We start from the raw sequence: 12,367 nt of genomic DNA on the forward strand, positions 1-12,367 counted from the left end.
GTGGTGACTGGCCCTCACAGATCCCCAGCACCAACAGGGCAGGTACTCAGAAATGGTGGGGGCTATCCTGCCTCCACCCTCCCACCCCCACCACATAGCACTGCCTGACAGTACCCAGGGTGCTGAGCTGCCCCCAAGAAAGGAGGTGTCTCCTCCTGAGGGACATCTATTCACTATAGGCCAAGATCATGCTACCAGCCCACATGAGGGCTCTCATTCTGCTCTGTCACTTAGCCACAGGTGACCACTCAAGTCTGCGGGTTCCATCAGTGCCTCTAAATCCGTAAGGCTAGGTGACCACTCTCCCTCCCAACAAAGAAGTTTTATGTAAAGACAACCATATAGTATCCACTAATAAATATAAAATGCTGAAAAATAAACATATTCCCCATGATACTGATGCTCTGCCTTCCTCCAGATACACATCCTTCACTTAGGTTCTGAACAATCCTGAATCTAGATGGTTGCTTAATAACATGCTCCTAAAAAGCATGCAACCACCTCATAGCCATTAGCATGAATAAAGCCACAATGAATAAAGCAGGATCAGCAACACTGTGGAAAACTGGGACCTTATGAACTGTTAGTGGGCAGGTAAAGGGGTGCAGCCACTATGGAAAAGAGTCTGGAACAAGAGGAAAGCAGTGCCCTGCAGGGGGAACAGGATGAGCACAGGCAAGGGGAGAGCAGGAATGGAAGAGGGTGTGCAGAGGTCTGTTAGAGTAGACCGGAAATGGTGGAGCATGTGCAGAGCTCTGTTAGGGTAGACAGGAAATGGAAGAGCGTGTGCAGAGCTCTGTTAGGGTAGACAGGAAATGGTGGAGCATGTGCAGAGCTCTGTTAGGGTAGACAGGAAATGGAAGAGCGCGTGCAGAGCTCTGTTAGGGTAGACAGGAAATGGTGGAGCATGGGCAGAGGTCTGTTAGGGTAGACAGGAAATGGAAGAGCGTGTGCAGAGCTCTGTTAGGGTAGACAGGAAATGGTGGAGCATGGGCAGAGGTCTGTTAGGGTAGACAGGAAATGGAAGAGCGTGTGCAGAGCTCTGTTAGGGTAGACAGGAAATGGAAGAGCGTGTGCAGAGCTCTGTTAGGGTAGACAGGAAATGGAAGAGCGTGTGCAGAGCTCTGTTAGGGTAGACAGGAAATGGAAGAGCGTGTGCAGAGCTCTGTTAAGGTAGACAGGAAATGGAAGAGCGTGTGCAGAGCTCTGTTAGGGTAGACAGGAAATGGAAGAGCGTGTGCAGAGCTCTGTTAGGGTAGACAGGAAATGGAAGAGCGTGTGCAGAGCTCTGTTAGGGTAGACAGGAAATGGAAGAGCGTGTGCAGAGCTCTGTTAGAGTAGACAGGAAATGGTGGAGCATGTGCAGAGCTCTGTTAGGGTAGATAGGAAATGGAAGAGCATGTGCAGAGCTCTGTTAGAGTAGACAGGAAATGGAAGAGCGTGTGCAGAGCTCTGTTAGGGTAGACAGGAAATGGAAGAGCGTGTGCAGAGCTCTGTTAGAGTAGACAGGAAATGGTGGAGCATGTGCACAGCTCTGTTAGGGTAGATAGGAAATGGAAGAGCATGTGCAGAGCTCTGTTAGGGTAGACAGGAAATGGAAGAGCGTGTGCAGAGCTCTGTTAGGGTAGACAGGAAATGGAAGAGCATGTGCAGAGCTCTGTTAGAGTAGACAGGAAATGGTGGAGCATGTGCACAGCTCTGTTAGGGTAGATAGGAAATGGAAGAGCATGTGCAGAGCTCTGTTAGAGTAGACAGGAAATGGAAGAGCGTGTGCAGAGCTCTGTTAGGGTAGACAGGAAATGGAAGAGCGTGTGCAGAGCTCTGTTAGAGTAGACAGGAAATGGTGGAGCATGTGCAGAGCTCTGTTAGGGTAGACAGGAAATGGTGGAGCATGTGCAGAGCTCTGTTAGGGTAGACAGGATATGGTGGAGCATGTGCAGAGCTCTGTTAGGGTAGACAGGAAATGGAAGAGCGTGTGCAGAGCTCTGTTAGGGTAGATAGGAAATGGTGGAGCGTGTGCAGAGCTCTGTTAAGGTAGATAGGAAATGGAAGAGCGTGTGCAGAGCTCTGTTAGGGTAGACAGGAAATGGAAGAGCATGTGCAGAGCTCTGTTAGAGTAGACAGGAAATGGAAGAGCGTGTGCAGAGCTCTGTTAAGAGTAGACAGGAAATGGAAGAGTGTGTGCAGAGCTGTTAGGGTAGACAGGAAGAAGCCCACCCAGTGAGGCCTTAAGAACCAGGTGACATAACTCGTTTGAAGGAGATGGACAGTGCCAGGAGAGTTCTGGGATAGTTGTCTGAAATCTTGAGTGGCACAGTGTAGAAAAGGAGGGAGAATGGAAGGAAAGAGACCAACTGAATGGCCCTTCAATGGCCCAGGCAAGACTAAGGATAAACTAAGTTAGAGGAGGTGAAAACCCTGAAGAGGAACAAAGATTAAAGACATTATGAAGAAAAGCAAGCAAAACTCCTCCCACTGACACTAAGCTCCACAGCCACGAGAGGCCACAAAACCTCTGTGCACAGTCTGGCTCCTCCACCCCCCTGCTCAGCCCTTTCCAGACCTCCCTTCCTTTTGCTGTTGCTCCCTGGAGCAATCTGCCTTTATGTTCAAAAGTATTTATGAAATTGAAATGAGTGTATCTCATGGGCACCTTACCAGAAATGTGCCATTTCACGTGACATTTTTGGTGTCAGAGTTCTCTTTCAGCTGCTGGTGGATTCCATTTACCCAGTTGACAAGTGAGAAGACTGTGACGTCAATCATTACAGAAACGAGCCCAACCTTGATTTCCTAGTCTCTGGAAATCAAACTGTACTGTCCATCACACTCAGCAGACAGTGTGGTGGCCCTGGCAGAGGCCTCACCTCTCAAAGCACAGCAGCTCAGGGAACCAGCAGGGCCCAACCACATGACCTTTCAAGATGGCAGGTGGCGAAAACAATGTACGTGATTTCTCAGGATTAGAGGAAGAAAGCAGAAAACTCTTCAAAGCACTAGCGGGACTCAACACAGAAGAACGCATGCATGACTCCACTGAGAACTTATAAAACAGGCGAAACCAATCGCTGGTAGAGTTAGTCAGTGGTTCCCTCTGCAAGATTGATTGGGAGGGGGCATGAGGGAACTTTCTCGGGTGATAGTGAAAATCTACACCTTGATAGGGGTGTAGGTTACAATTGTGGATGCATTTGTCAAAACTATAACAATTAAGATTTATACATTTCATTAACTGTACTTCAAAAGTAAATTATACCTCGATGAAAAACATTAGACTATATGAATAAATGTGTGTCTGTGTGTGTGTGTGTGTGTGTGTGTGTGTGTATATACATATATATATGTATATACACACACACACATATACACTGAGTGGCTAGATTATTATGATCCCTGAACGCATAATAATCTGGCCACTCAGAGTGTGTGTGTGTGTGTGTGTGTGTGTGTGTGTGTGTGTATTTGAGGCCCAGTGCATGAATTCGTGCATGGGTGGGGTCCAGCCAGCCTGGCCAGGGTTAGGGGACATGGGCAGTTGGCCAGCCTGTCTGCTGGTCAAACTCCTGGTCGAGGGGACAATTTGCATATTAGCCTTTTATTATATAGGATATACACTGAGTGGCCAGATTATTATGTGTTCAGAGATCATAATAATCTGGCCACTCAGTGTATATACACACATACACAAACTGGATTCAAAAGAAAGATTATCTCCTGTGGAAGCTAAAGGCCTTGAGAAAAAGTAAAAGTCACTTGGATCCAGGACTTGAGCTTAGGCGTGGAAATGAATCTGGAGACCCTGTTGTTCAATTCATGTTCTTGAAATGAGTAAATAGGTAGAAGGTGACCTACCCAAAGTCACAGAGCAAATTAGCAGCAGAGCGATGACCAATCCCAGACCTCCCAAGTCCTAGCCTGGGATTAGTTTCCCTATCCTGGATCAGTGCCAGAAAAAGCAGATAAAACAGAAGACCAAAGATTATTCTGTGAATGAATTTCATTTCAATCCTCAAACAAGCCAAGTCTAAAACAGGAGATTAACTTTCAAGCAATAAAAAAGTATTTACCTTCATGAGCCTGAGTCATGAATGGCAGACTTACTACTACTTTGCTTAGTCTCCCTGTCCGTGTACAAATACTGTATCCAAATTACTGGCAAGGGCCCGGAGGAAAGTAGAAAAAGGTGGGAGTCATAAACTGAGTTCTTTCCCCAGTTTTACCACTGACTCACTGTGGGACGTTGGCCAGTCACCTACTGTGACATAATAAGAAATAAAGGGAGCATGTGAGAACGTGCTCCCCAGCATATGTTGCAGTTTGACTCAAATAAACACTTTTTGAATGAATGAATGAATGAATGAATGAATATTTGATCTTTGTCCTGGAATTCTGGCACACAGCTCCAAAAACCTTTGGAATCTCTGCAGCGCTGAGAGTCTTTGCATGATAATGCGCTAACTGTGTGTGGGGGGAGGAGGGAGGGGGTGCGGGGGGCGGGGAGGGTCTAGATAGCTTCTGGAGGAGAGCTGGTTGCCAGAAAGAACAGGGCATTACAGGGTTGGGAACTTTCAGCCAACCCCCACTTCCAACCTTCAGGAGGAGAGAGGGGCTGGAGATTGAGTTAGTCACCATTGGCCATGACTTAATCACAACTACCTAATGGGATTCTGAGAACTTCTCAGTTGGCGAGCACCTGAAGGCACTGGGAGAAAAGCACCGAGAGGCATAGAAGCTCTGCGCCCTTCCCCTCAGATCCTGCCCTAGGCGGCTCTTCTACTTAGCTGTTCCCGATTTGTATCCTTTATAGAAACCAGTAAATTTAAGTAAAGACTTTTCCTGAGGAGGAGATCATGGGAACCCCCAATTTATAGCCCATTGGTCAGAAGTACAGGTGGCAACCGGGGACTTTCCACTGGTGTCTCAAGTAGGGGCAGTCTGTGGGACTGAGCCCTAAATCTGTAAGGATCTGGAATAACTCCAGATGGTTAGGTAAGAATTGAATTATAGGCCAACTAGTTGGTGTCAGAAAAAAATCCACACATTTGGTGTCAGAAGTCTTGTTAGGGTAAAAACAGCACAAACCTATACCCGATCTGGGCCTCAGTTTTCTCACCTGTAAAACCAGGGGGTCGAACAAAATGCTGGTCAGGCCCTTTCAACTAGAATTTGGTGCTTCTTTGAATTGCCAGTTTTTAAATTTCCACCAGAGTTAATATGAGGGACTCTCGCTCTCTGGAAGCCACTAGCAAATTCCACTTTCAAACACCAATCAACGTCATTTCTCAGGCCCGTTGCCTATTTTGACTAATGACATGCCAGAACTTTGTGTGCTTTCTCCTTTGAGGAGTGGCAAGAAACTCAACAGTGTCCAATTACAGGCCCTGTCCTTGTCCCCAGCTCTCAACGACTTGCAGCCAGACTCTCTGAGATGAAAGAATCAGTCTCTCTCCATTACACTCCATTTAAACCAAAACCCCACACAGAATTTTTGATGTGCCTCCCAGACTACAAAGCTTGTGCTTTGTAGCTGGTAGGTAATGTCTTAAAAGCAAGGTGGTCAGCCAGACAACTTAGTATCTGTTTAAATCCCCTCTTTTTCTCCCTCCAACACTATAGTTCCAAAGCAAATCCAAAGAAAAATTAAAAGACATAGTCTTCCATTACCAAGAAGAGCTTCAAGGAGTTGCAGAAAATCAAAGCCATTAACCAAACTCTCGGAAAACTTGCTGAGATGATGGGGACTCCTGTACCCTGAATTACATTAGGAGGACTGTCACTGGGTGAATACTTTTTTAAAATGTGTTATTATTTATTTATTTATTTATTTTTTTAGAGAGAGAAAGGGAGAAGGAGAGCTAGAAACATCGATGAGAGAGAAACATCATCAATCGGTTGCCTCCTGCACGCCCCCTGCTGTGGATTAAGCCCACAACCCAGGCATGTGCCCTGACTGGGAATAGAACCAGTGACTTCTTGGTTCACAGGTTGATGCTCAACCACTGAGCCACAATGGCCAGGCTGGGAGAATAATTTTTAATACTAAGGCAGATCTGAATTTGAGATAACTATTACCAGATTTTTTAGCCACAAAGTTCATTCAAATATTCATCTGCTCAATTCTACAAGTGATTAATGAGCTATCCAGTAAGTGGTTAAGAGTACTAGCTCTGGAGTTCAAGTCCCTTGTTTGCTACTTATTATCCTCAGAACTTGGGGAAGGTACATGCTAAACTTCTAAGCCTCAGTTTCCTACTCTATAAATTTGAGTGATAGTACCTGCCCCACAGGACTGTTATGGGAACTACAGGAAATGATGCATGTAAGATACTTGACCTAGTACCTGGTGGGGAGTAATGCTGACTAGTACTATTAGCATCATTATTCATGTATTAGACTCCACTTAAAAATAAGGGCATAATATTAAAGGTACAGGAAACTAGGCAAACTGGACTTCATCAAATTAAAAACATCAGAGGACCCAATCAACAGTGTAAAAAGGCAATGCACAGAATGAGAGAAAATATTTGCAAATCACATCCTATATAATAAAAGGGTAATATGCAAATAGACCAAATGGCAGAACAACCGAACAACCAATCAAAGCATAATATGCTAATGATATGCTAAGGCTGCTCAACCGCTCATTATGACATGCACTGAGCACCAGGGGGCAGATGCTCCGACCAGGACGTTAGCTTGCTGCTGGGGTGGAACTGAGCAAGATGGGCCTGACATGCCCTGGAGCCCTCCTGTGGTCCCTCCCAGATTGTGCACCTGTGGGGTCCCTCAGCCTGGCCTGTGCCCTCTGGCAATCCAGGACACCTAGGAGGATATCGGAGAGCTGGTTTCAGCCTGATCCCGCAGATAACTCCCCTTGGGAGGGCACCAGATGCAAGGATCATGACTGGCAAGCTCTGCTGTGGCAGCGCAAGCCTCTCCCAATCGGAACTGGTTAGGCGTGAGCCCGCAGCAGGCACAGAGGGGCCAGGATGAGCTGTCCAGCTCTCAGAATGCCAGACCTCGCCCCGAGCTCCATCACCTGTCATCTCTGATGCATCGCTGGTGTGCCTCCTCATCTCTGAGGGGCCTCACAGGAGGCTCCAGGCCTCAGAGGAACTGGCACTGCCCATACTGACTTCCTTGCAGGCCCCATTCTGCACAGATGAGGGCTCTGACAGTAAGAAAGAATGACCTTTTGGTGACTGTCAAGGAGAAACCTCCCTGCCTCTGTAATGGCATTCGTACCACTCCCCTCCCTAGAAATCTTTCATGGCTCCCCAGTACCACCAATGTAAGAGTCCACACTATTTGTACTTGCCCACCATTTGAAGCCCTCCACAATCAGGTTTTATCCTACCTTTCCAGTCTCATCTTCCACAGCACTCCCCTTGCTAGGCAAATAGAACCAATTCCAACCTCCACCTACCCCTAATACCCAGCCTTCAATCAAGCTGCTGTCTCGGACTCCAATCCTACCCATCTGTCAAAGCCCTGCTCAGCACCACCACCTCTGCGTCCTTCAGAGTCCCTCCTTCCACCTTTCTGTGCTCTCCCTCCCCTCCCACAGGTAACGGAACACCAGCTCCGGAGCAGAATGCTGGGTTCCACTCCACTCCCTCCCTGGGAGCTGTGTGACCTCGCTGCTGCAGTGTCCCCGTCTGCAAACGGAAACAGTAACAGTGCCTTACTCATAGTATGACTGTGAAGTTTAAAGGACTGCAGATATATACACTGAGTGGCCAGATTATTATGATCTCTGAACGCATAATAATCTTGCCACTCAGTGTGTGTGTGTGTGTGTGTGTGTGTGTGTGTGTGTGCGTGCGTGCATATATATATACTAGAGACCCGGTGCATGAAAATTCAGTCCCTCAGCCTGGCCTGCCCCCTTTACAGTCTGGGAGGCAACCCGGCGATCAGGGGAAGGCGATGCCCCCATCACACCTCTGCAGGCAAGCCTCGGCCGGCCCTGGTTACCTGAGCCTCGGCCGGCCCTGGTTACCTGAGCCTCGGGCGGCCCTGGGCAGCTGGGCAGCTGGGCAGCCACCACCCGAGGCTTGCCTGTGCCTCAGGCCGGCCCTGAGCAGCTGGGGGGCTGAGGGGACTGGGGGACTCCAGAGGCAGGCACGCGGAGCAGCTGGACCCACCTGGGGCCGGGCCTGGCCGTGCCATGCGCCTGCTGCCCCGGCGGGGCAGAGGGGACTAGGCGCCGCCATCTCTGAGGGTGTGACAATTAGCATATTCCTGCCTTATTGGCTGTGGGCACTGCCATCTTTGTGATGGTGTGACAGCATATTCCCTCTTTATTAGATAGGAGACATATATATGTATGTATATGTATGTATGAGGCCAGGTGCATGAATTCGTGCATGGGTGGGGTCCAGCCAGCCTGGCCAGGGGGTGAGGATATGGGCAGTTGGCCAGCCTGCCTGTTAGTCGAACTCCTGGTCGAGGGGACAATTTGCATATTAGCCTTTTATTATATAGGATATACACTGAGTGGCCAGATTATTATGCGTTCAGAGATCATAATAATCTGACCACTCAGTGTAAAGTGCCTACCTCAGTCTCTGGCACATATTAATACAATACTGAACTTTTAAAAAAGCAAAAGCCTTTATTATTATCACTACTGAAGGTAACACCTTCCCTCTTCCATTCCCTTACTTCATTTATCTGTCCAATCTTGTGCCACTATTCTCTATCTTATCTGACTTAGGTACCTATATTAGCTCCCTTACAACTCTGAACATCCTGGCAAATGCCTAGTTTGCTACCTACAGTCAGTGACTATAAGGCCACTGAATGAATGAATGAATTCTAAATGGTCATACTTATCCTCTTATATAATAAAAGCCTAATATGCAAATTGTCCCCAGAACCAGGAGTTCGACCTGGAGTTTGACCGGGGGCGGCAGTGGCAGGTGGCCAGGGGAAGGGAGGCCCCCCCAGCCTGCCACGGCAGGGGCGGCAGGCGACCAGGGGAAAGGAGGCGCCCTGACCGGCAGCCAGCAGCCGCTAAGGACCCTACCCGTGCACAAATTTCATGCACTGAGTCTCTAGTCTTCCATAAGATCAACACTTAATGTTTAAGGAAAGATTAAAAAAAGATATTAAAGAAGTAGAACTTTTCACCTAGAACAATCTTCTCAAAGTGTGCTGCCTGGACCAGCAGCAGCAGCAGCACCTGGGAACTTGTTAGAATGCTAGGACTCAGCTACAGAATCAGAAACTCTGCAAGTGGAGTCCAGCAACTGTTTGAACAAGCCCTCCAGGTGATTCTGATGAGCCTGAGCAACATGGAATCACAGGATGAGCACTAGATCAGGAGTGGATTCTGGGCTTACCTGTCATTGACCTTGCACAAGTAATTAACCTCACCACTTCCTTATAATCACTCAAATACTTAAATCAGTGGTTCTCGACCTTTCTAATGCCGCGACCCTTTAATACAGTTCCTCATGTTGTGGTGACCCCCAACCATAAAATTATTTTCGTTGCTACTTCAGAACTGTAATTTTGCTACTGTTAATGAATCGTAATGTAAATATCTGTGTTTTCCGAGGGTCTTAGGCGACCCTGCTAGCGATTCTCAACCTGTGGGTTGCGACCCAAGGTTGAGAACCGCTGCTGTAGTGCCTAAGACCATCGGAAAACACAGATATTTACATTACGATTCACAACAGTAGCAAAATTACAGTTACGAAGTAGCAACGAAAATAATTTTATGGTTGGGGGTCACCACAACATGAGGAACTGTATTAAAGGGTCGCGGCATTAGAAAGGTTGAGAACCACTGACTTAAATATTGTGAGGATTAAATGAGATCCCGTGAGCAGAGTTTGCATATAGTAGGTGCTTAATAATTATAAGTTCCTTTCAGTTTTCTTTCTGTGTCTCTCACAGGGTTGTGAAGACTAAAAAAAAAAAAAAAATTACTACAGTAAAATAGTTTTGCATACTGCCAATGGCCATAGCAACCTGAGCAAGGACTAGTCATTCTTGGTACAAACAGCCATGCGTTCATGGGGCACTAGGAAGCGGTTTCTGTCCAACCCCACCCAATTTATAAACACAAACCCTACAGCAGAGTATCTCCTTACAGGCCATCAAAGCAGAACTATGGAGACAATAGATGGTCCTTCTCCCACCCACCCCCAACCCCCGCCAATATTCTGGTCAGAATTAACTAACTGTTCACTGTTCTTTTAATGCAAATGAATCCAAGTCTTGGAAAAGGATTATCTAAAAACGTTTTCCAGCCACAAGAAAAACTGCCAACACTTGCAGAGCACATGGACCTGACTTAGGGAACTCCCGACCTATCACATCCAACTCCAGGTGGTTGGTCGTGGAGGGTTGAGATTAAGACCGTCACCACTTTGAAGCTTGTTTCAGAAGAGAAAAGGTGGAAATAAAAGGAAGTAATTTTTCTTTCTCCATACTTAGTCTCTTACACCACTGCTGGCTCTCTCTCTGAAGCGCACATCCTACTTGGGAACCACCTTCCAGAATGAAGAGCAGGATGGATGCAAGAAATGCAGACTGCGCATGTCAGACTGTGGGCTTAGCTGCTGCTCGAGAACCAAATAGCACCAGGTTAGAATGTCCGTGTGAGGCCCAGGCAGGAGACAGAGTAATCATTACTCTGCTGACTCTCCTACATGAGCCTAATGCTTTGCGGCTCCAGAACACCTTTGGCGGGCATATTACCGCTACTGAAGGGTCCCTAAGAGCAGCTTTTTAATATTTCTATCCCAGAGCCTGGCACCCAACTGGCACTCACGAAGCCTACTGAATTGGACCGATGAACTTTAGGTGTAAGCCCCATGGAGCGGGTGAGAGGTAGTCTTTTATGAGTGAGGAAAATGAGTCCAGAGAGACTAAAAGTGGAAGTTAGCTAAAGAATGTAGTCTTTGATGTCACCCACCCAGAACGAGGCTTCCTACTGGCCCAAACCCTACTTGCCTCTATTCCCCACAGCCACCTCTGTTCCACTCAGACTGGTGTTCACAGATGTGCCCACACCTTACCCCCACCCCCCCACCCCCATTTACCTGAGTCCAGGCACAGGGTATCCTCTTCTTTGCCTCTGGAATCCTCACCCATTCTCACGAACAGCCCTCAGACCCAAGGAAACCAGTCCCATCGCCCCGGCTCTTCTGAATTCTTTTGGACTCCTCAGAGCACCAACAAGCCCCTGAGCACTTAGCCACAGAGTGGCCTTCTTTCAGTCATCGTTGTTCCATGCATCTCTGTCCTCTCTCCGATACCATAAATCCCCCGAGGACCAGGCAGCTGCGAAACCCCAGCTCCCCCTCTTGCCTGCCAATCAGTCACTTCACTCCTCTGAGCCTCAGTGTCCTCTCTCTGGTGTGGAAAGACAACACAGCATCTTCACAAAGCAGCTGTGAGGAGCAAATAATGGCTGGAGAATTGCTTTGTGTAAGCCATAGCTGCTGCTTTTAATCATTAGCTTTGTTGTTTTATTTCCACATTCCCCTCCCTCCCAACCCCATGGGGCATACTTTTAAAAGAATACTAACAATACTAAACGTCATGAAAATCACTTTTACACTTTGTCACCACAGTACAGAATATACATTAGAACCGAACTGAACTGTGAAATTCCATAGGTATTGCCAGTTGACTGACTAGCAAGGAGGAGGCTTCACTCTTTGCGGTCAGGTATGGTTTTTTTAAGTGATGGGGCCTGCAAGGATATTTCTCACAGGTCACAGATGGGCCAGCTGTCCCACATATCCTCTCAACCTAACTTAATTATTCTGTTATTAACAGTGAGAGCTACAATTTATTGAACCTCTACTATGTTCCAGGCACTATGTTGCCTCCCTCCCTCTTTCTCTCTCTCAGCACACTAAGGCTCAGAAGGGTTACACAATTTGCTGGGGTCCCACAGCCAACAAATGGGCAAGGCAAAAATTCAAAAGCCCCGTCTTCCTGACACAGCACCATGTCCTTTCCATTGGATCTGTATCCCTACTTCCCTTATATTTGCATATTTTAAAATCCCCTTTAATTTCTAACTCTCAACTGCCTTGGCATTTCAAAGGTGTACAGCTTCCTATTGTAAAGGAAATAGAAAAGAAATGCCCCTCCCCCAAGCTTACGGGCTCCCTCCTGGAACTGGCTGGAATTCAACACCCAACTGAGAAAAAGTGTTTGGAACCTGGCTGCAGTGCAAGAGCACCTGAGGAAAGGAAGAGGCGTGAGGAGGGTGAGAATCTGGAGACACGGTAGTGTGTAAAGGTGAGAAAAGACTTCCCTACACCCAGTGTCCGTCACCCCCTCTCCGAGATGTTACAACACAAAGAGAAGAAAGGTTCCCAAATGCCAGTTAGCCAAC

The 12,367-nt window shown here is 47.4% G+C and overlaps 1 protein-coding gene across 8 annotated transcripts in view; it reads right to left on the reverse strand.

The window, feature by feature from the left end:
- TOM1L2 (target of myb1 like 2 membrane trafficking protein) overlaps positions 1 to 12,367 on the reverse strand; it is a 154,924-nt gene that overhangs the window by 141,330 nt on the left and 1,227 nt on the right. The window contains exon 2 of one of the 8 annotated variants that reach the window (XR_008554863.1): positions 6,996 to 7,171. The exons of the other annotated variants lie outside the window; for them this stretch is intronic. The gene's annotated coding sequence lies outside the window, so the exon portion shown is untranslated. Of the gene's footprint in view, positions 1 to 6,995; positions 7,172 to 12,367 lie in introns of those variants that run through there. 8 annotated transcript variants of the gene reach the window in all.

This window comes from Eptesicus fuscus, chromosome 20 (assembly GCF_027574615.1).
Source record: "Eptesicus fuscus isolate TK198812 chromosome 20, DD_ASM_mEF_20220401, whole genome shotgun sequence".
Classification (NCBI taxonomy): domain Eukaryota; kingdom Metazoa; phylum Chordata; class Mammalia; order Chiroptera; family Vespertilionidae; genus Eptesicus; species Eptesicus fuscus.